This window comes from Macrobrachium nipponense, chromosome 7, assembly GCF_015104395.2.
Source record: "Macrobrachium nipponense isolate FS-2020 chromosome 7, ASM1510439v2, whole genome shotgun sequence".
NCBI lineage: Eukaryota > Metazoa > Arthropoda > Malacostraca > Decapoda > Palaemonidae > Macrobrachium > Macrobrachium nipponense.
The window spans coordinates 46,554,816-46,579,815 of NC_061109.1; the positions used below are offsets into that span (position 1 = coordinate 46,554,816).

Here is a 25,000-nt window from a genome sequence, read left to right on the forward strand (position 1 = left end):
GATTTCCATTGGAGAGGCTAATTTGATTTTGTAAGGCATTTAAGCTCGCCTTTTATTCGTATGGTATGCAGTGAAAGTTTTTCCTGTAAGCATAATTTAATGCAGTTTGTTTCATATATGTATATATATATATATATATATATATATATATATATATATTAATATATATATTAATATATATATTATATATATATATACATATAATTATTTATATATATATATATTATATAATTAACTACATACATCATACATACATACGTATACATCTAGCTACAAATGTCCTTTAATATCTAATTCGCTCTCCCTCGGAATTTTTAAATATCCCCTTTGGTTAACATATTTGAAAATGTATTAATTCTGAGGTAGAGCGAATTAGATATTAAAGAATATATGTAGCTCGATATATATATATATATAATATATATATATATATATATTATATATATATATATGAATCACGGTGATATGATATGACACATATATATATATATTATATATATATATGTGTGTGTGTGTGTGTGTGTGTACGTGTGTGTGTGTGTGTGTGTGTACGTACGTATGTGTGTGTGTGTGTGTGTGTGTAATGTGTGTATATGTCATTAATCTCTTAACAAAACCAGAATAAATGATACTATACTGTAGTATTTATTAAACGTCAAAAGTGTAAAAAAAAAACTCGGATGTAGATCAGGAATAAAAAAAAATACCAGATTACTCTTAATAGAACTGGGAGTGTGTTCATTGGCGAGTGTGTTCGTTTGGTTGCATAGGAATTTAAAGGGTATATATTTTTTTTGTAGTGTGGCCGCTGAGAATACGAGGAGGTCGTCCCTCAGGATATGGATGGAAGGAGGAAAAAAGAAAGACGTATGACCGAAGGTGCCATTGGGCGGATCCCAAAACCAATACATCATTGGCCTATTCAGTCGGCCGTCGCCTGTTTACCTCCCGAAAGAATCTATTAATTCACAATTACGGCCGTCGTTGTTCTCGTGTTTCGGTGCTATTTTTAGGCCTTAATCACTTTATTTTGCGATTGCATAGGCTTCTAGGAGCCCAGTTATATTAGAGGAGAGTACAGTCACGTGGTGCAGAGTTCAGGAAGGTCTTAATGAATGCTCTTTAGATGAGGTTGTGGGAGTGTTCCGCGGGTCATCCATCATGGCTTCTTTCAATTTGCCGCTTGACTCCGCCTCTTCCGCTTGTCCGATTCGCTCAGAGCTCGCCCTGTAGTAGCGGCTTCGGCTTAAGACGCTGCCCAGCTGTAGATGATGTAGTCTCATTGTTTCGATTTTATACGGCAATTTTAGTACTCCCTGTTTCGTATTGCAGTTACATTTAGATCTGAAAAGTTCGTTGTAGCTTTGTTATATTCATGAATTACACTCACGGTACCTTTTTATTTAATGCAAAACTGCAAAGATACAAAGTAAGTTTTCCTCAGTGATCCTGTTCATCTTTCTTTAGACACACTTTTAATTAATTTTAATAAGTTTTTATGTAAATTATTTGAAAAAGACCGGCATATTATATTATTCGATGCATAATTGTGGACACATTCACAGTATCATACTTGCTGGCCTTTATGTAGTACACATACACACACAAACACACACACAGAGTCTAATGTGTATGTGTATATATATACTTATATATATAATAATATATATATTGATATATATAAAATATACTACATTTATGTAATATATAATATATATATAGTATATATATATATAATATATTATATATATATATATATATATATATATATATATATATATATATATATATATATAAAACCAAGGCTGGTGGTGGTTCATTACATCTCCAAGAAATATGGGGCTTTTTCATCTTATATAACAATAAAAATATTCCGTCACTCCTTCTTTTTGGATGGCGTATACAGCAATATTATGAAATTGAGGGGTTCGTGAAGTGTTTTGCTTAATACGAGCAGCAGACTTCACATATTCATGTCTATAAAGCAAAAGTGTTTAAGCTGAAATTAATTCCTTTCATTTTTGTTGCTGTAATGAACTCTAAGCTCTTAGACTCGGTCTTCTGATTAGAGCGGGTTTAAATTCTTCTTGTTAGGAAGAGAATTTGTTCACATCGTTTCTGTATCAAGGAATGAAGAATATTAAGAAGTAGAGAATGTTAGACTTGTTTTTCCTCATTAGAATACTTATAATTTTAGAAGTGCCCTGTAGACTCTCTCTCTCTCTCTCTCTCTCTCTCTCTCTCTCTCTCTCTCTCTCTCTCTCTCTCTCTGTAAATACATACGTACAAATATTATACAAACACATATTTAGGGTTCAAAAATTCAGGCCTTAGAGTAACTTGCACACACACACACACACATACATACAATACATACATCTATATGTATGTATGTGCAAGTTATTAGGCATAAATGAAGGCTAAATTTTTTGCCTAAGCTCTCAAATCTCTCGTCTCTCTCTCTCTCTCTCGTCTCTCTCTCTCTCTCTCTCTCTCTCTCTCTCTCTCTCTCTCTCTCTGTCATGTTGTGCGGTTACTGGGATCTCATTCAGAGGCCGACACACCTCTTTCACGTTATTTAAGATCTTTGTTTCGTCAGCAATGCAAAAAAAAAAAAAAAAAAAAAACAATAATAAATTAGTGAACTTCCATACAGCACCACGCAGACCCACAGAATCCTGGAATGTTTTTTTTTTTAGTATCGGTTTCCTGTTATTCAACTGGCGTGGAGGTTTTCATCTTTTTTTTTTTTTTTTTTTTTTTATTATTACTGGTTGGTATCCTGTTACTAAACTTTAGCAAATGTTGTTGTCTGTTATGCTAGTCTCTTTTTTTTTTCTACCTTGACCTGGGCCCACATTTTATGGTAAAAATAAATATGGGATAAAAAATAATATAAAATAAAAATATAGAACAATATGGTCGTCAATTTCCTCGGTTGGACAGTTGGAATTAAGGAATGCATTTTTTCTGTTACTTTATTGCACGTCTTTATGTATTGATATACATGAACAAAATTGCACTAATTGCTGTCTTTTCACCTAGTTCATCGATTTATTATTCTTGTTGTCAGTATTCAAAATACTAAATTACGAATTTTGAGAGTCATAACCAGTTACATGTTTTTCTTTATTGTTATTCTTTTTAATTCGGCTCATCCAAATCTTACAAAAGTAACGTTGTTCAGCGTAAATTGTTTTCCTTCCAGGTAAGTTAATATAGTTTATTTCCAGCTTCTTTGTATTATGAGTGTTCTAAATTTTGGGGGAGCGATAACAAAATACGAATCATGGTATTTATTTACATCGCTTAGTATAGTTATACCAGCCTACGTTATTCTCCATTTTTACAATTGTGGACTCTCTCTCTCTCTCTCTCTCTCTCTCTCTCTCTCTCTCTCTCTCTCTGTATCTCAAGGTCGCTGCCCCATCTGGGAGTCGACTCTTCATTTCCCTTATCGGTCTGTCATCTAAAAAGGTAGAATTAAGCCACGCGGCCCCCCGCCTACACGCGGGGCTCTTGTGTTTTGTCACCGTCGGGGGATTTGTTTATGGAACCTCGTTCTGATTTAGCAGAGAATTGGCCAAGATGAATTTTTGCCTCGAGAGGGGTTTGATTTTGTCGGTCGCAGCGTGAGAGACTTGGTTGACACTTCGCAGCAGCAGACAGAAACTAACCATCCATCCATCTCTCCCCATAACACACACACACACACACACACACACACACACAACACACACACATCCTCTCTTTATAACGCAACCTCTTTCTCTTCATATGCTCATTGCCTTGGAATCAGTATATTTGACAGTTTGGTGTCCATTTACTTTGTTGTTTGTGGTATTTTTAAGATATGGAAATTTCGTTTTTTACTGTGCACTTTTTTGTGATAAGTAAACATGTCAAGTCAACACAGTTCCCATATTGGCTCAGGCAGTAGAAGAACTACGAAGTTAACATATTTTCTTTTTTTTAATACTGCGCTGCATTGAGCGAGTGTCGTGAGAATTGGAAACGCAAGTCTGTTTATTTTCTCTTTTATTTAAGAAAATACATTTTAAAGTTCATTTTGCAATTCAATACATATACAATATTACAATATATGTAATTTTTCTACAAAATCAAAGGAAATTTAACATGATCACCAACTTACACTGCTGTGAAGTACTCGATGCTTTTTACACGTAGATCCCTGGTAGAGAATTTCATTATTATTATTATTATTTCGTGTGCCTATGGGTGTGAAGGCGGTAGGGGGATATTTGCCCAGAACTGGTCTATAGCAATATTCTTTCAATTCGGTAGGAGGTCAACCATTAACTTAGAACTGGATCATGGTCATCTTTTTTATTCAGTAAATGACTACATTAGTATTTCTTTGAGAATTTAGAACTAGTTCAATATGGAAAGCTATCAGGCTCTGCCGGTGATCCAAATCATTTACTATATAAAAAGATGAGGAAAGTCAGCTAATCGTCGGTGATCCAGATGCAGTTACAGATTTCCACAAGATATTTCTGAAATCTTACAATAGCATTTAATGAAATTCCAGATCTGGACTACATTTCTAGGCCACACCCATATTAGGACTATGTATTGTATGCGATTCTGGTCTAATTGATTTATACAAAACTGTCTTCCCATAAAACCTATGGCTAGTGCATATCCGGAAGTAAGTAACTGTATGGCCTGGGAGAAGCGTGCGATCGGACTGAGTGTCCTTGTGGTATATCAACAGATTTGCGTTTTCTGTCACTGGCAGTGCACCAGCTATAGGAGATTCACATCAGCCGTGCATTTGATGTCTAGACCAGTCCCTTACGACGCTCCTGATTGGCTGTTGATAAGCCAATGACAGGGCTGGAAACTCTCAGTCGCTCGAGAGAGTTCACATAGGCATGATGTATGTTCCATCTCTCCTGAGGGATAAGTCTTTCAGGAGGTGGAACATACATGCTGCCTATGTGAACTCTCGAGAGAGACTGAGAGTTTCCAGCCCTGTCATTGCCTCATCAACAGCCAATCAGGAACATCGTAAGGGACTGGCCTAGATGTCAAATGCACGGTTGATGTGAATCTACTATAGCATATGAATGAAGTAGCTTCATCGCTTAGTTTCCGCTGTTTAGAATTCTGTTAGATTACGTAAACTCTTTGAGCTTTATGATGGATTTATTCTTCAGTTCATCTCATTTCCATTAGGTTGAATTTAGACCACCATGTCGGTATATTTGGCGCCTCAGAGACGTACTGGCATTTTCCCTTTCGTTCCTTGTTACTTTTCTATTGTAGGTATTAGAATTAAATCTGTTTGAAAGAAGTATCTAATTTTCACATATGTTATGGGCCCCCAAGTAGTCTTTCATAACTACATCATTTCAATTCAGAATTGAATAGCAAAATGTTTTAATTATCAAATATATCATAGCATAAGGTACGCAACACCGGTCCCGTGTACTCAAGAGTTTATCTATTTACACCGAACACCTCTGCAAACAAAGTATGGAGGACAGCCAGCGAAATGCTGACCGAGCAAAGATGAACTTGTTTTCGGAAGACCGATGTTAAAAGGGAGATTGCTAGTATAATCCTGACGAGGGAGGCACTCTGTCAGGTTACCAAAATATTAAGCAAATAAAATGTCACCTTGAATTAGCCAGTGGAACGCTTTTATTAGGCTCCTCTCTCTCTCTCTCTCTCTCTCTCTCTCTCTCTCTCTCTCTCTCTCTCTCTCTCTCTCTCTCCCCAGCCAACATTTGTTTCTCAATGACGATGATGGCGTGTATAAAGTCGAGTGTTGTCTCCTCCATGTACTTTATCACTCTGGTAAATCAAAGATGATATCCTTTCTCTTAATTGCATTAATAGTAAATACTTCGTTTCAAATAATTGAAAACGTGCATTCTCTTTGATGTTGGATGCTTTCGTCTTTTAATAATAATGTTTATATAGTTCCACGTTTTTATAAAAACCGTGCCTTTTTTATTTATATTTATAATTATATTAAATTGAGGGAACTTTCATACAACGACTTCAACATTCGAAATTTTATAATACTAAATTTAGACTTGTTACCAAATGTTGCAGGTATCTCGTACCGTGTGACTCATAATTCCAGCAGATTGTTTATAGTTTCAGTACCTGATATTATTATTTTTTTCTTCTTTTTGGTGGGGGGGAGGGGGGCGGGGTCTATCAGTCATCCTATTCGACTGGGAGGTTTTATAGTATGAGGTTCCGGTTGCGTTGTTGTTGTTGTTGTTCTTATTATAATTATTATTATTATTAATATTATTATTATTATTATTATTATTATTATTATTATTATTATTATTATTATTATTATTATTATTATTATTATTATTATTATTATTATTATCGTTGTTTTTCTCACCTCTAGATTGAATTTTTACTCTGCAGCTCGGACTCTATATTAATTTCTTATTTTGCTTCTGTCACCTCTATAATAGAAAATATGTTTTTTTTTTATTTCTATAAACGTGCGTTGTAATTATTGTCTTTACCTTTAATTAACAAAACATTTTAATTTTTCGACTTTCTAGATATGAAAATTCATTTTAACTGTTGCTTATCTTTTTTCCCGTAACCTCCATCATTTATGATATTATTGTTGATATATTGCTTCTTTTTATTATTCTTGCATTTTTCTATATCTCTCCTCCCTCCATATCTCTCATGTTTGTATTTTCTTTGAAATTCAGCTAGCAAAAATGATCGCACTTCAAAATGATAATTTATTTTCATTCAGCTTTTCTCAGCATGCTCTCATTTGATATAAACAGCTGCTTTTGAATTTTGATTCCAAACGGTTCCATTGAGTTGGAAAACCATTTCATCTCTTGTAAAGGAAACCCATTCCTCCCTCTCCTATCACAATAATATCTTGGCACTTTCCGAACTTCCTCCAAGTTGATCTAAATCATTTTTGGAACTTTCTTTTTCCAGGTACTTTCTTCATGATTGTAACTGTCATTGTTATCTGGTTTTAGTTAGATTATTCATAACATTAAACGAAGAACAAAAAGGAGTCGTAAAAGTCATTGCTTGGAAAATAGGCCTTGAAGAGGAGGAAATTGTATTTGTATGGTATTGTTGTTTTGTGAATGATTTGTTATTTTGTCATAACTTCATCACCTCTGGTTTATTAAACGAATAGATATTTTTTTACATTCTTTGAGATGCGGCTTTGTAAGGATTTGGAAGTGTCTAGAGAGAGAGAGAGAGAGAGAGAGAGAGAGAGAGAGAGAGAGAGAGAGAGAGAGGTAACATCGGAGTTGTCCTAATAAAGCCTTCATCAGTCGAACCTTCTTCGGAGCAACGGGAGGTCCTTCCTCAATAACAAATATCCGATCCCTGGTCCCTCTCTGGTCAAATGGCCCTCCTCCTCCTCCTCCTCCTCCTCCTCCTCCATAGCTGCTCTTCTCGCAATAAACACGAAGCTTCAGACAGAGACTTTAATGTCGATGTTTTGCTGTTGCCTCTCGTCAGCCTTTTTAAGTGTCGTTCGTTTCGAAACACTACTTCAAACGTTATTTCGCTTGATTAAGTGTAAATGAAAAGTTGGTGTCCTTTACACAAGGTGTTTGTCACAAACAGGATACCTCCTGGTTAGGTCACTTGGGACCGAGATGTTTTGTTTAGGAGTTAAGAGTAAAACTTTGTTTTCGTGTTTGTTTTGGACTATTACCTCCTTGTTTGTAGATTTGCTTCTGGGTGTCCATACTCCATAGTGATTTATTTTGCCAATTCTCGGGATTCGAATATCGTATACAAGAAATATGTAATGTAATGTGCAACATAGTTGTTTTTTTTTCTGTTTTAAATACTTTCATTACCATTGTTAGCATTTCCTAGGTAACTGTTAATATTATATTGTCGTTGTAAGAATAATAATTTTTTCCATTTTTCTTAAGAAAAATAGAAAAATACAATATATAAAATCAACTCGCTTAATTCTGCCATTCTCTTTAACAGTATTTGCCTAAAAGAGGGTCATTTACGAAAAAACCAAAAATGTAATATAATGATAATTTTTGAAGGTAGGAGACCCTCTCTCAAACATGTTTTATTAAAGAGGATGTTAGCATCAGTGGAATTGATTTTTTATATGGTCTTTTCAACTCTTCTTATTATTTTCTTATTATATGGTCTTTTCAAATATCAGCCCTGATGAGAAGAAAATAATAAGAATTGAAAAGACCAAGTATAAAATCAATTTCACTGATGCTAACCTCCTATTTAATAATAATAATAATAATAATAATAATATATGAAGGTAGGAGACCCTCTCTCAAACATGTTTTGTTAAAGATGATGGCAGCATCAGTGGAATTGATTTTATATATGGTCTTTTCAATTCTTCTTATTATTCTCTTCTCATCAGGGCTGATATTTGCTAATAGCTGGCCGATGTTCATATCTCGGTGAAAGAAATGTTTTCTAAAAATAATAATTTATTGATATGATAACAAAAGTGGTTAACAAATCTTAGTCTAAGGTGTAACGGAATTCCAACGTTTCCAACCGTATCATCGGTTCATTTTCAAGGAAAGGTGAGCTTGAACTGATTGAAATGGGTTTGTTGTTGTTGTTGGAGTATTAAGCTGGCTTTATGCCAGCACGGCTTTAGCTAATGTAGCAGCCCGTAGGTCATTTGAATTATTTTTAGGTGCATTGGTGATTTAAGGATATGAGGCGATCTTTTTATTTATGATTTCTATGGAATGTGCAGGTGGAATGGTATGGATTCAAAAGTGAAAGGAAAAGTGAATAGGCAAGGTTACAAACCCCTTTAAACCCTAAGGTACCCATTAGTAGAAGATAAAGATCGATAGTAGCGAGTCCTGGCGAGTCAGAGATAGCCAGTAATGAAATCGAAAAATTTATAGTCGTAGAAAAACGGAAAAAAAAAAGCGCAACTCTATGGAGTTCAAGTACCATATTTCACTTTACGAGAAAAAAAAAAAGCAGAGCGTCGATCGTTTAGCAATAGGGAACGACGAAGGAAAAACGAAATATTATCAGTTTTAGAAACAGGATAACAAAAATAAGCGACAGCTTAAGCGGTAGTTTAGAGTGACAGTTGAAATATTCGGTCGTTAGACGTGAGGCGGCCGAAAAACGGAGGGGAAAGGGAGGATTGTTTAGTAAAAGAAAAAGCAGTTAATGCTATAAACAGCACTTTTCATTTAGCTGCGATCTTTATGTTTGAGATCTGTATCTGAAATCTTCTAACAGGAGGTCATCTGGGAGACTGATCTCTAGGTCCAACAGAGCGTGGACGAGCTCAGAGAACAGCTGATGACCACTGCCACTGTCGTTGTTAAAGATGGCTCTATTTAAAAAAGCCTCAAACTCCTCGTAGGTCAGCAGGAACTTTCTGATTTGATATTCTCCTACGAGGAAGTATTCGTTTCCGACGCTTGAAGTTCTGTATTCTTGTTTGCAGGTCTGAGTTTCGCTGTTTTGCTTAGCTATAAACTCCTCTGTTTGTGTTCCTGCTTCTTTAAACAAAACAGGAGCTACTGTCGGTGTCTCGGTCTGCATTTCTTCTTCAACTGCGTCTTCTGTCTGGGTTCCTGCTTCGGCACGAGCAGGAATCGACGTCTTCGGCGATGCAGGGTTGGGGGGTAACCTGAGGGGTTGGGGGAGTAGGGGGAGGAGGTAGAGGGGCGGGAGTTTGGCGATACGGAGAGGATGAGGGGGTGGGGATGTAGTGCCGGGATCGAGGAGGTTGGGAGGAAGGTTGGGTGGTTTGTGGTACAGGATGTAGGTTCGTTCTAGGATCGAACCTGGGGTTGCTGGGAGGTTTCCTGGTCGGTGATGGTTGTCGAGGTCTTGCAGGTGGAGGAGGGATGCCCTTCGCCTTCCAAATCCTCTGCAGTCTGACTGGGCATCCCTTAAACCAAGCATGATGGTTGCTGGCTGCAGGTTAGGGTCATCGGGCAACTGTGTGGCCCTTTTCCTTGTACTTTTTCAAGCACACTTCTGTCTCGTGTTTCGCACTGCACACTCCACAGATGTGTTCTGATTTGCATTCGTTCTTGTGGTGTCCATACCTCTGACACTTGAAGCATCTCAGAGGCTCTGGTACGAAGGCTTCAGTCTCGTAAGTGCCAAGAATCCCAAGGCTGACCCTGGCTGGAATTTGGCCCTTGAAGGTCGCTGCTATCTTTAGAGTTTCCTGTCCATCTTTTGCAGTACATCTCTTGGCTTCCATGATGTTGGGAACCTCGAGGACTCTTTCGATAGTTATGTATTTGGGGACTTTGCATATCATCCCCTTGCTTATTTTTGAAGCAGGATCAAGAAGGTGGCACAGGTTGTCTTTCCTCAGTAGTTCGGCAGCTTTTTGGTCCTTGGGAGTAATTATGAATTCTCCCCTTAAATTCGGTCCTGGCTATGAGGTTGGTCTTCTGGATATTTTTTCTCGAGGGCCCTGACTGCAGCATATGAAGTCTGGTCCCTCGATAACAACAGCTTTGAACTTGGGAAGTGCCGGAAATTCCGCAAAACTCGCCGTATTCGGTGCCGATGTCGTAGGGAGCAGGTTGTTATTGGTCGAAATCGATGGTACAATCTTCTTCTGTTTCTTCTTCTTCTTCTTCCTTACGGTGGCGAAGCCCTGCTCGTCCTCCAAGGGCGGGTCCTCCCTGGGATTACCGGGCGACAGGGGTCTCTTAGAGGCCATACTTGTCAAAATTGTAGGTTTAAAATGACGAGAGTTACGTAACGCGCCTGTGCACGAAAATACGTAACCTGTCTGTTGAAATGGGGTCGTTCGGCGGTATTTATTGTGTCCCAGGTGCTCTGTCTGATGGGCGCTGCATTTTCATTGGCTGAACAGAGGATTAAGTCCCTGAGTCAAGCCGTCTTGCAGAGGTGGAAGCTCGCACTGCTCTTCTCGTGCGGACGCTGGAGACTGGGAGCGTAGTATTGGGAAGGTCATTGCCGATAGACGGGGGCACCTGATTGGCCCGTTCGATCGGCTCTATGGTGCTGGCGGGCGGCGCCCTTCGTGCCACCGTCGGGAGGAGTGAAGTCTCTTGGGTGGTGTTGAGGCTGGGTCTCTCCTTCCCGATGTGTAGGGCCTCCAAGAGGCGGAGGCGACGGTGGTCTGCTGCCTTATCGATAATTCTGATATTAGGAATAATGTCATTCCTAATTATCCTGGTATTGTGGACGTTTTTGGCATGATTATGGATGGCGCCTTCCTGAGCGTGGCAGGATATCCTCTTCGAAAATCGCATAGTCGTCATACCAATGTAAGCGCCGGGGCATTCCCGGACAGGGCATTTGTACTGGTAGACAACGTTAGTTTTCTTGAGAGGGTCCTGCAACACGGGGGCTGGATTGTTTTTCATAATCAGGCCACTGGTCTTCTTGCTCTTGTAGTAAATTATTAGTTTCACCTTTTTTCGCAGGGTCCGTTGGGGGAGACGTTCCTTTCTATGATGGTACGAAGGGCTCGCTCGTCCTCTTTGTATTTCTTATGAAATACTCCCTTGTAAAAGAGAGTGACGTCTTCAAGGGCGGCGGGACGAGGCTCCTGCTGATACCACTTATCGATGTTTCTGCGAATGCATTTAGTGATGTCCCGGTTGGAATACCCGTTGTTAATTAAAACTTGGGCAACACGTTCTAATTCAGTGTGCGTGTCCTTCCACGAAGAGCAGTGTGAGAGAGCTCTCCTGATGAAGGCGCTGATCGCAGTGCGCTTGTATCTCTCTGGACACTCGCTCTCGCCGTTCAGGCACATGCACAGGTTCGTGGTTTCGTATACACCTGTGTTACGAAGCGCTTCCTCTTGTTGCCCGACGAGGACGTCAAGGAAGGGGAGGCGAGAGCGAGTGTCCAGAGAGATACAAGCGCACTGCGATCAGCGCCTTCATCAGGAGAGCTCTCTCACACTGCTCTTCGTGGAAGGACACGCACACTGAATTAGAACGTGTTGCCCAAGTTTTAATTAACAACGGGTATTCCAACCGGGACATCACTAAATGCATTCGCAGAAACATCGATAAGTGGTATCAGCAGGAGCCTCGTCCCGCCGCCCTTGAAGACGTCACTCTCTTTTACAAGGGAGTATTTCATAAGAAATACAAAGAGGACGAGCGAGCCCTTCGTACCATCATAGAAAGGAACGTCTCCCCCACGGACCCCTGCGAAAAAAGTGAAACTAATAATTTACTACAAGAGCAAGAAGACCAGTGGCCTGATTATGAAAAACAATCCAGCCCCCGTGTTGCAGGACCCTCTCAAGAAAACTAACGTTGTCTACCAGTACAAATGCCTGTCCGGGAATGCCCCGGCGCTTACATTGGTATGACGACTATGCGATTTTCGAAGAGGATATCCTGCCACGCTCAGGAAGGCGCCATCCATAATCATGCCAAAAAAACGTCCACAATACCAGGATAATTAGGAATGACATTATTCCTAATATCAGAATTATCGATAAGGCAGCAGACCACCGTCGCCTCCCGCCTCTTGGAGGCCCTACACATCGGGAAGGAGAGACCCAGCCTCAACACCACCCAAGAGACTTCACTCCTCCCGACGGTGGCACGAAGGGCGCCGCCCGCCAGCACCATAGAGCCGATCGAACGGGCCAATCAGGTGCCCCCCGTCTATCGGCAATGACCTTCCAATACTACGCTCCCAGTCTCCAGCGTCCGCACGAGAAGAGCAGTGCGAGCTTCCACCTCTGCAAGACGGCTTGACTCAGGGAGGACTTAATCCTCTGTTCAGCCAATGAAAATGCAGCGCCCATCAGACAGAGCACCTGGGACACAATAAATACCGCCGAACGACCCCATTTCAATCAGTTCAAGCTCACCTTTCCTTGAAAATGAACCGATGATACGGTTGGAAACGTTGGAATCCGTTACACCCTTAGACTAAGATTTGTTAACCACTTTTGTTGTTATCAATATCAATAAATTATTATTTTTAGAAAACATTTCTTTCACCGAGATATGAACATCGCCAGCTATTAGCAAATATCAGCCCTGATGAGAAGAGAATAATAAGAAGAATTGAAAAGACCATATATAAAATCAATTCCACTGATGCTGCCATCATCTTTAATAATAATAATAATAATAATAATAATAATAATATTATTATTATTATTATTATTTTATTTTATTTTATTTTATTTTATTTTATTTTATTTTATTATTTTTTTTTTATTTTTTTTTTTTATTTTATTTTATTTTATTTTTTATTTTTTATTTTATTTTTTTTTTTTTGTTTTTTTTTATTTTATTTTATTTTATTTTTTTTTTTTTTTTTTATTTTTATTTTTTTTTTTATTTATTTTTATTTTATTTTATTTTTTATTTTATTTTTTTATTTTATTTTATTTTATTTTATTTTTATTTTATTTTATTTTATTTTATTTTATTTTATTTTATTTTTTATTTTTGTTTTATTTTATTTTATTTTTTATTATTTTTTATTTTTTATTTTCTTTTAATTTTATTTATTTTATTTTATTTTATTTTATTTTTCTCTCTATCACAGTCCTCCAATTCGACTGGGTGGTATTTATAGTGTGGGGTTCCGGGTTGCATCCTGCCTCCTTAGGAGTCCATCACTTTTCTTACTATGTGCGCCGTTTCTAGGATCACACACTTCTGCATGAGTCCTGGAGCTACTTCAGCCTCTAGTTTTTCTAGATTCCTTTTCAGGGATCTTGGGATCGTGCCTAGTGCTCCTATGATTATGGGTACGATTTCCACTGGTAATCCCATATCCTTTTTATTTCTATTTTCAGATCTTGATACTTATCCAATTTTTTCCCTCTCTTTCTCTTCAACTCTGGTGGCCCATGGTATTGCGACATCAATGAGTGATACTTTCTTCTTGACTTTGTCAATCAAATTATTATTATTATTATTATTATTATTATTATTATTATTATTATTATTATACCCATACCATCAAAAATGACGAGATGAACTGTTCTGTAGCTGGCACGGAGGCACCTTTATTTTGCATTCTAATGAAGGAGCCACTGGTGAGAGAATCCAGCCCTGGCTGGCCGACAACGCTTTCCAACGTGGAATACTATCTAAATATATGTGAATAATTATTGCTTTTTATCATATTGAGATTGTATTATTACATAATCAGTGACCAACAGAACCAGGTTGAGCTGAAAAAGCGTGATTTCATACGCGGAAATGTGCAACGCAGCACCGAAAAATGATTTCCCCCGTGAAATGAAACCTTTGTCGTAATTTCACCGCAAACTCTCCTATCACAAGGGCGTGCATGACAGCGTATCGCACTAAAGACCCGGAATCCATGAGACTCCCCCCCGCCCCACCCCCACCTCGAGGAGTTCTCCTTTTTTCCCTCTCTCTTTTCCTTCGGTCCACAAAGAAGCATCGAAGTCTCCATTAGATTTTCCACCCGTCACATTAAGGGAGATAAAGATACCTGCTACATTGAAATCACTGTAACACCGACAGCATCATTGCTCTCTTCCTCCAATTCCTCCTCCTCCCCCCCCCCCCCCACACCCCCGCCATCTTCTCCCTTCCCTGCCCCTTCTCCATTGCACAAGCAGCGCAGGTGAATGCTCATTGCTGCCCTCGGCTTGCTTTTATAAAGGATGGGAGGAGTGTGAAAGACGAGGTAAGGAGAGTAAAGGTGGGGTGGGGGGGTTTGTGTGACTTGAGGGTTGCTTTCATCCTTTTGCCCTCGTCTCGGGGAGTGATTTAGGAGGAAGGAGTTTTACGGATGCTTGTTCCCTCCTCCTCCTGAAGATGAAGGAGAAATGCGGAACTTTGGGAAGAAAGATGAAGGGTCTCCTTCGGGGGTGGATGGAGGTAGAGATCTCCTCCTCCTCCTCCTCCTCCTCCTCCTCCTTGAATGAAGGAATTTGTATTCAAGAGGCATCGCGACGCTGCTCAGCGACGTGATCGCGGGGCATCCGATTCGGACGTTATGCGCGACGTATCATGTTACCGTAGGGCCCTTCAATTTTTTCTTATGGCTCTCGCGAAGTAGCGCCAAAGACCCCTCGGGAAGAAGATTCGGGTCTCGCTTGTCATGTCGGCCGGTTATTTGCCGAAGCGTGTGTGGCATGGTGATTGTAATTACCCTGATATAAAAAGTGATGAGTGGATAGTGATAGGTAGTGTTGTGTTTTTCCAATCTTAGACATAGAAGGTTACAATTATTACATAATTAATCATCTTATTTTTCCTTTTAGAACTATTGATGTACAGAACCGTTAACTTGTTGCTTTAAATCCCTTCTAACATGTTTTCCCTCAAGAAAACTGGCAGAATAGTTTACATTTTTTTATTCACTTCTGTAATCCTCAGAGGATTGGCAAATGGATGAAGATTAATCTTCATCGAACCTGTTCTCCCACTCAAAATTGGCCAAACGTTAAGGTTCTCCTCTAATTTAATCCCTCTTAGATTTATCCCTTCAGAATTGACACAGCAGGTCATTAATTCATTCAACGTACATTGAACTCTATATCCCTCAGAATTGGCAAAATATTTTTCAGTTAGGGGCTAAAATATTTCTTTACTATTATTATTATCCACTTTAATCCTCATCTAACTTTATTTTTTGTACGATTGGCAAAGTATTGCGATTATTATCTACTGTAATCAGGGTTGGTGATTTTTTTTTATTTGAAAAAAAAATCAGTGATTTATTTTATTTTCTTATTTATTTGATTTTTTATGTTAGATTTTTTTTCAATCCTTTTTTTCCTCAAAATGTACCCTATGACAGAATTACTATTGATGTATCTTTTAGATTTCCAGTTCTGGCCTAAAGTATGTGCTTGTAATTTTTTTATATCAAAATAAATAGATGCAGCACAGTTATGCTAAGTTTTTATTAACCTCTAAACCATATTTTTCAATTTGTTTGCTTTCAAATTAAAGGGAAAAAAATTTTAAAATCACGATTTTTTAATGAAAAAAAATCAATGATTTAATCACTTGATTAAATGAGTTTGATTTAATCATTGCCAACCCAGACTGTAATATACCTCTTAATCACTTCTTGAAGAGCATAGCAAAATAAGCAACGGGAACAGTGCCTTTTATTTCCAGAAACTGTTAGCTCCTCTAAGAAGCGCTTGTTCAAAGGACACGTAATCAACGCCTCCGCTAATAAGGCCATAAATACTGATTAAAGGGGACCTGGAGTTCGGGGTTCTTTTCCAACGAGGAAAAGAAAATAGGATGAATTGTGAAAAATGATCAGGAGATGCCACCAGACCCACAGCCCACCTCCATCACCAAACATTCAGAACCGTTCCGGATGTCACCACCTTAACTTCAAGCAAATGGGGTAAGTGTCAACGAGTGAGTTTGTGGGTAGTATGTATGTGTGTGTGTGCTAGTGTATGTGTGTTTTAGTCCCCTCCAGCTGCCTGCACTGCCCAACAAAAACAGACAATAACAAAAAAAGTATCCCGACCAGTGGCCAAACACCTCGGGAACAAAAGGAAAAGTCAACCAGATGTGCTCGTTAGGGCCTCCCCAACATGGGTTCTGGCGCTAAGAAAAAGATAAATAAGACTATCACCCTAAATGTCCAACTTTTTGTTGCCAGTGGGCAAAGAATATCCTGCAGTAATAGCTCAGAATAATTTGTTACATATGTTAACGAAACCAGCTTCGATTTTTCTTTGTTGAAAATTGCATAAGCCAAAGGTAACCCTTTTGCTTTTTAAGAAATAGCACGAATTATCTTTTTTTTTTTGTCCTTTGCCAAAAAAATCAGATGTAATAATTACAATGGATGACCAAGTCTGCTGGGCAGAGTGGGCAGACAGACGTCATTATTTGTGTAGGCGTCTAATTACCCCAGAGGGCACAATGTGTTAGGTCTCCGCCAGAAGGGCTCATTAAGAAAAGAAACTTGGACAGAGGCTGTTTTTAAGAGAGCCCAAATAAAAAAAATTAAAAAGGGAGAGAGAGAGAGAGAGAGAGAGAAGTTTCGAAGTTATAAGTTTCTGCAACTTACCTCTAATTTACACATAATTTTTTTTATCCGATATTTAGTCATAAATAGCCCTTTAATATGAAGTTCAGTTTTGAAAAAGCTGAGGCCTAATTGGAATTATTATGATAAGTGCACATTTTCCTCCTAGGAATAGCTTGTGCCTTTTTGGTTTGATGGAGTGGCATACAGTTAATTTAACCACTATGCTATCGAAGAGGAGAGGAGAGATAGAGCAGAGAAGAGAAGGTAGAGAGAGAGACGAGATGAGAAGAGAGATAGAAGAGAGAGAGATTCAAAATTTGGCATGGTCAGATGCACGCAAATATGTAATTCTCCTATGGGTGTAAGTTATTCCCACGTAGAGTTCATTCGACATAATTTCTTCATCCTCATAAATCTCTTGGTTATATGTGTCCATTTATGTAAGAAGAAAATACAGAACAATCAGACAAAAATTTATTAATTTCGTTGTTTGATACAATGACCAAAATGATCGAGTTTCTATTACCCCAGGATTCCCTGCAGGAACTTTAAAGTCTTTGCTTTCCATCTTTCATCGTCAACATGAAGACCCCTTTTAACGGAACTCGTAAGTTTGTCATTGGATTCTTATTGCTGGGCAAATATTATTTTTTACTATTATACACCTTAAGACGCACAACTTCGTCTGAAGGAGTTGTGCTATATTTTCGTTTTTATTTGTCCATCATGATTGTCAGACCTTTCCTTCAACATCTCGGTCCATTGACGTTGGAGTCACCCTGAATTAATCTTGCATGCAATAATGCGGATAATCTTTCACGGGAGCAGTTTATTGAATGTGTAAATCACCGGACAAATTGAAGCAATTTAAATTGAAACAGAACTCGCTGTTATTTTATGAATTTTTGTAACAGCTGTGACTGGCCTTCTTGGTCCAAGACCCCGGGATGTGTTCTTCAGTGTCATTTAGCAATCCTTCCTTCCATTAAGAATCAACGCAAAACTTCATGGTACATGTGTTCTGCTTAGACCGAAATCATCTGGGAAAATCATTCTTACCAAGCTTTCGATAAAACGAAAAAAACCAGCCAACCCAAAACGACTCGGGCAGCCGTGCCCATATTATTATTAAGATAAACAGGCTTCCTAGGTATCATGCTCCGAAGCTACCATTTTTCTAAATTAGTTTGTCTTATGATAGTAAAATATAATCTTAATTTGAGTCTCGAGTCACAAGTGTTGTTGCCTAATATCGTAATATGAGAAAGTTTTCCCGTCAAATACTTGTTTCAGAAGCATTGTTCACTATGGTGTTGTGATTGAATGAAGTTAGAAAATTCACCATAATAAAAATAATTCACACTTCATATAAGTACTTGATATGATGTTTACACTGCTTAAATTGTTTTATATCATTAAGGTAAATCATGTATAATTAAGGTGATTCATTAGCTTAGACATAAGTTTTTTGGCAAATACTTTCTGTGCATTAAAATCTTCCTTTTTCATTTGTCTGATGTCTTTCATGTACAGTTGAAATATCCCAAGTATATTACTATTATTCCATTCGCCATTATGATAGAAACTACATTTCATCATACAATGTTGTTAATTTAAGCTAGCGATGTTTTCGTCGTTGGTAGATTTTGGGAATGTATTGTGTTAGATTTGTGTGCAAAATTAAAATCAAATAACCAAGTTTAAGTTCACATTAACAGAAATATTTCCCTAATATATTACTCTCATCCTATTTGGCTAAAATTTCAAACAGACTTAAATATTTTAGTCCACAACATTCAATACTTTTATTTTGTCTATATTATAGCAATCCATTATCCTTCTGGTACTATGGAAGAAAATAGTTTATAATATTAGAATGCTCCAAAGATATATTTTTAAAGGTTAGACATTCAAAAGCGGATAGATAAAAATGTTTGCAGGAAGGTACCTTGTGTGATTTATCATAACATATATTTGGATAGTCGTAGAAAATTATGACAGAGGTGTCGAATAGAAAGTCTGGATCGCTCCGGCTAGGACGATGTCCTTATGAAGGAGCTCTGTGTAACCTGTTCAGCATAATTTCTAAGTGACATGTTGTTGCTCACAGGGTTTAAGAACTAATTCACGAGATAAAGATCTTGAAAATTAAGCTGCTATTTACTGCGAGTTTGCTTTAGAGGCTAGTAGAGAGAGAGAGAGAGAGAGAGAGAGAGAGAGAGAGAGAGAGAGAGAGAGAGAGAGACGGGCTAGGGAGTATCCAGGGTAGTTCATAAGAGGTCCTGGAAAGGATGCGGGATAAGGGGCGACGATTGTCGAAAAAGGAACGTGTGATTCCATGGTGGTTTATTTCCCCCATAAAACGACTTACACTCTCTCTAATCCCATGATTTACAGCAAATCATATTAATTACATTATAAGCAAATCCTTCGTGGCCTCGTAAAACCAATTCCAAGACGAACCAGAATATAAGTTCTCATGCAAATTAAGTCCTTTTGTTCACTTTACGTTTCCCTTTGAATTGCGAGGCTAGGACCACGGGAGAGAGAGAGAGAGAGAGAGAGAGAGAGAGAGAGAGAGAGAGAGAGAGAGAGAGAGAGAGAGAAATGGTTGATCCCCGTTGCGTTTATATCCACTGGATTGACGATACCAACGTACCGGTAGTGGTTCTTCATGGTATGTCTTGGCTGTGTTGGCAATAGCATTAAACAAGTTTTCTGCATTAAAATGTCGTCATGTCGACGACCAATAAACGTTTGTTATTAATATTATTATTATTTTTGCCACATTTTAGTTACGTGTTCTTTAAATGGTCAGATACCTACTTATTATTAGTGTTAGTTGATTCTCTTATAGTTTAGGTGCACGTACCACAGTTCCGAATCGCAATTGTATATGATGGTGACATTATCGTCCTATGTCTTAGCTTTGTAAGCACCTTTTTAAATAAATCCTTACTTCCCGCGAAAATGTTTGACATGCTGACATTATCGTGAGTGGTGTAGATGGAAAAAAATTGTTTCACTGTAATTTGCATTGATAATTGTTTACAATCCAGTGGTACCATTTTTGGAAGAAAAATAGCTAAGAGTGATATGCGATTTTTTAAATATGAAATTCGCATATATGATAAAAGATTAAGCCTTCCTATGATTTCGAACTTTCATTCTATGATGAATTATTGCATTTTCTCTTCGGGTGCAAAATTTTTGTTTCATTACAAATTCGAAACAAGTACAGGTGTATCCTGTTTTGCATTCAGTCAAAAAAGCCGGTGAATATTATATCTGATGTACACACGCGTACATGAGGTCACCGGGAGATAAGTAATCTAAGAACAATAAAATTAAAAGTATGAAGCATGGTAATTAATGGTTAACAGCTGAAAAATTTTGCCATCCAATCTGCTTACCTATCCCGTTCTATTCTTAATTTTTCCGGAAGGTGCAATTTCTCTCTCTCTCTCTCTCTCTCTCTCTCTCTCTCTCTCTCTCTCTCTCTCTCTCTCTCTCTCTCTCTCTCTCTCTCTCTCATGATTTCCCATTTCTTCACCAAACAGTAAATAAAATGGTAAATTGTTTATGCTTAATGAATAATTTTCCAATGTCAACGCGATTTGAAGTTGGCTGACATCATAATTTAATTCACTGTATTTTAATTTTATTTGTCGATCGTCAATCATTTTACGCAGATGTTTCAGATTTTTAGAAGATTTCGATACAATATTACTTTATTCACATTTGTATTCCGCTTAATTTCTAAAGGTAAAAGTTATAACACATTTTAGGTAAAAACTCGAGCAGAAAATGGTTACTTATCTTACCTTTATCTATTCGTTGCAGAATGGACATAAACTCTCACTAGTCGTGATGATGGATAAATAATACTAGTTGACCGATTTACTGAGAAAACAGCGTAGCTCAACGAAATAAGAATCATCCAATGAAGAGAACAGAAGAATAAATGGAAATTTCTTTATGCGTCTGAGGTGAAGGTAAATGGCTTTGCTTTTCTAAGAACTTCCTATAATACAAACTTGCAATACTTTTGTTAGTATTTCAGATGCCTTGCTATCATTCTTCTGTCGTAGAATTCAGTAAAAAAAAAAACACTTAAGCGTTCGAGCTGAGTGAAATGTATGAACTTAAATAACGCTACAAAATTCTTCCTTTAACTTCAGTCAAAGGAATGATTATTAGTATAGGATTACTAAGAGATGCACAAGCTCTGATGTAATCATTCCTAATATTTGTGTTAACTGCTGAAGAGTTAATGTACATCTAATTTTGCTGAAATGTTAACTTCCGCGTTTTGTATTGGTGGAGTTAACCATTTTTCTTTTACACTCAGTCGTGTATATTATATATATGTATATAATATGTATATATTATATATATATATAGATATATATATATATATTTATATTACTATGGTTATATTATATTAATATATATATATTTCAATATATCCCTCTCTCTATTATCTGTCTCCTCTCATAATAATCTCTATATTAATATCATAATCATCTATTACATACATACACGACTGAGTGCAAAAGAAAAATGGATAACTTCACTAATGCAAAACGCGGAAGTTAACATTTCAGCAAAATTAGATGAACATTAACTCTTCAGCATTAATTATATATATATATATATATTATATATATATATATATATATATATATATATGTATGTATGTATGTATGTATGTATGTATGTATGTATGTACATTATGTATATATATATTATATATATCACTTTGTATGTATATGTGTATGTGTTTGTGTTTGTGTAGCGGGAGACAGAAAACTGATAGAAGTTAAGAAAGGCATATTTATGTCATATGTCTGTATGTTTTTGAATACTTGCATCCACACACACAGAATTTTATGTGTAAAAAAAAAAAAGAAAAAATATATTTCTTTAACGTGAGAAGAGACTCCAATTAAGGAGTGTCTGTCGCTTGCCCCATCCTCTGCCGTCTCCAGTGGGTAGCAGATAATGGGATAAATCACGCTGAACGTTTATGAAAATGTGTTGGTCGAGCTGTGAAAACTTTAGGTTAGGACAAGCATCCAAACGTGGCCCACCCCCCGGTGCCCGCAATGGAGATGTTATACCTATCTCTTGTCCGTTTCCTTACACTCTTAACTGCTCGTTACGAGGCGTCTTCGGATCTTCGTATCGATATGTTAGCTTTGAGACTTTACTCAGGGCATTTGGCAATTTTTCTTCATTTTGTTTATTCCCGATGTATAATTTTTAGATATGAAGATAACGTAATAAGGAAATTAATCGCATAATTCGTCCGCCACTAATGAAGACTTACGAACGTTCGGACGCAGCTGTCGCCGCCATTAGACGGTATTGACGATGCTGCCATTAATCTCTCGCCACCAACCACTTTCCCGCGCTTTTGTCCGATCCGATACGTCGCCTTAGCCTTTAAGGCTCGGCTTCATTCTACATTAGGCACACATACTTCCAGTCCTAACTAGAATCGTAATTATGCCGGGTACGTTTCGACTCGCGTAGATATGAGGCACTCTCGGTACTGACAAGTTTTTCCTAGATAGAAAGCGAATTTTGCTTTTTATTGCATCATTTCTCTTCGAGTTCGCGAGGATCCAACCAGTCAAAAATAATCGAATCGGACGAGCTGTATACATACGTCATTTCCCGTCCAAAGAAAGAGCGCCAGCTCACAGCTTGCAAACAGCGCACCCTGGCGGAGTTCGGCATTGTATCCCAGTCTGAAAACAAATTTATTAGCCTTTTGAGTGCGTGTAATGTTCAAAGGTGTGGGCAGTCGGCCCCATAATTCTTAGCCGCACCATAGACCTTGAGGAACCGCCAATGAAGTTGAAAAGCACCGACCTCCCCCGCTAAAGACGTCATCTTACCCATCCTTCATGCTCATCGGGACCTCCCTTGACAAATCTCTTCGAAGAAGGATCATTACTTCCTCCAGGAATGATATCGAAGGATGCTCTGGCGTTGTTTTTGTGATGCATTTCGTTATGAAGGATGGAAGGCGAGACAGGTACCCCCAGCAGAGTCTCAGTGTCGGTGGCTATGTTCGACTCGCTGTTTGACAAGTCGAGGCTTCGTTGGTTCTTTGTGACGGCACCGACCTCCTCCACAGGAACCTGGTGCTTCCCTACGGCTGGTCTTACATAATTCTCCCCTTGATAATACATACTGGAGTCGTCAGTATTCGTTTGGAGGAACAATAATTGATTATGAGGCTAGAACGCGTCGATTCAAGCCTCCCAAAACACGTAGCCAGCCATCTTGCATTGAAGAAAGTTATGATTTGCTTTCCAAGTGAGCTCTTTCGTTGAAAGTTTATTTCCACGTGAAACTTGATTAGATACATTGGACACTAAAGATAAGGAAAATGGAAAGACGCCAACTAATCTATTTGTATGAAGAATGAATGTGCTAAGATTTTTTATCATAAGCCTAAGTTCAGTGGTTGTATGAAGTCAAAAGCTGAATATACTCTCGGCTTTATTCATGTATTTTTTATCGTTATTTCTGATACCTCTGTTAACGTTAAGATGCATCACTCGGCTTCGAAAGTCTTATTTTCTAGCATTTGATTTAAAGTTAATTTAAAATTTGGTTTAAAATCAACTTTATTCTTTGATAGAATTCACTTAAATCCACATTAGCGGTTTATTTGCGTTAAACTGTCAAAGTTTTGCATAAGAAACGTACGTATTGGGTGTTTTCAAGAAAAAATGGTTTAAGTAAAAAAAAAAAAACTCAGAGTAAATGAAGGAGAATCAGGGGTACCTAGTTTAACGAACAGATACGTCATGTTTAAAAATGTGCATTATTTATTTTTATTAATATCATCGTTATAATATTGAACCATGGAACCTCTGTAACGAGGCTATAATATTGAGAACTAAAGGCCACAGTAGTATTATACTTCCTCTGATTCCAGCTTAGAGGTAATTCCAATATAAGTTTTTAAACAAAGTTGATTACGGAGAGATGTACATACTTATTTTTAACTCTTCTGTAACCATTAATTATTATTATTATTATTATTATTATTATTATTATTATTATTATTATTATTATTATTACCACCCATTGACGACTTACTTGAAGCATCATAACTCGCAATAATTTGTTTGTATTGTTTGTCTTGGTGATTTCAATGCAACTGAAAGACATCATCTCGTCTCGCTGATTCCTACGTTGCCGTGTGAAGTGTACTGAGCGCATATTTGCGTGATGGTATGATATTTTCCCTTTCGATTGCTTGACGCAAGACTTGATTTGTAGTCAGTGATGGCCAGGTAAGTTTCAGCGAAAGATCAAAGCTGCTGCACAAAGAAATTATACCGTATGTTCTCTGATGATTTAATGGTTTTCTTGGTCGTTGTAATGAGGATTTGACTATAATGTTTTGATAACGGGAAATAAATTTAATTTCAACAGATAGATAGTTCCGGCTTTCCATGCTTTAAAAGGCAATGTAAATTTGTATTTGGGTTAATCATTTATTATTATGATATCGCAACCTGAGAGACGTATTGTTGCTTTGATTGGAAGATACCCTAATATTGAGGAGACTCCTCTCCGCCTCTTCATAATCAACTGTAGGTTGAAAAACTTATAGTGGAATTTTCTCTAAACTTTAATCAGAGAAAATTGGTCTATTCCGTTGTATGATTTAAATATCTTATTCATTCCCGTTCTGCGAATAATTCTTCCGTTCCCAAGGAATGGTACATTCAGCTTAAGAGCGGTATCCATGACCTGCGATCTGTAGGTTGTCGAGGTAGGAAGAAATTCCAGATTTTGTGCCTGAGCTTACCCTTTGTTCCTTAACAAACGGACACAGTCACATTGCTCGCATACACACTCACACACGCGCACAGTATGTGCTCATGCTCAGGTATCGTGATTGGTCAAGCATCACATAAAGCCACGGATTGTCAGGACAACAATGGGGACTTTAGCTATGATGCTTCTGCAAGCATCG

At 37.7% G+C, this 25,000-nt stretch overlaps 1 long non-coding RNA gene across 2 annotated transcripts in view; it reads left to right on the top strand.

Moving 5' to 3' along the window:
- LOC135217751 (uncharacterized) overlaps positions 1-25,000 on the top strand; it is a 332,198-nt gene that overhangs the window by 270,572 nt on the left and 36,626 nt on the right. Inside the window, exons 4-5 of one of the 2 annotated variants that reach the window (XR_010315184.1) lie at positions 16,113-16,353; positions 20,836-20,987. This is a non-coding gene — a long non-coding RNA (uncharacterized LOC135217751). The remainder of the gene's footprint in view (positions 1-16,112; positions 16,354-20,835; positions 20,988-25,000) is intronic. The other variant, XR_010315185.1, reaches the window with a different exon arrangement.